Raw genomic sequence first — 319 nt, forward strand, 5'->3', positions numbered from 1 at the left:
CTTTGCCAGGGCCACCTCAGATCCAGCAGCCACAGGCTAACACCAGCGGTGGCTGCAAAGTCACCTGCCAGCAGGCACTTCCCACGGGAGCTGCTGCAGTGAGACATGGCTGCAGCACAGCTGGTGCCTTGTGTGGAAAGACAGCAGACGGTTACAGCAAAAGGCTGCCAGGTTCACCAGGCGTAAAGTCCCCCATCTGCAACACTCGTCACAGGGTCCAGAGACACTGCACCACACGCAGCCAGACACCCCCAGCAGGTCCCTGCCCACTTCAACCACCAGCCCAGGGACGTCAGGGGGATCAGCACGAGCTTCCACG

The sequence above is a fragment of the Buceros rhinoceros genome, unplaced genomic scaffold (assembly GCF_000710305.1).
Source record: "Buceros rhinoceros silvestris isolate BGI_N320 unplaced genomic scaffold, ASM71030v1 scaffold24707, whole genome shotgun sequence".
Classification (NCBI taxonomy): domain Eukaryota; kingdom Metazoa; phylum Chordata; class Aves; order Bucerotiformes; family Bucerotidae; genus Buceros; species Buceros rhinoceros.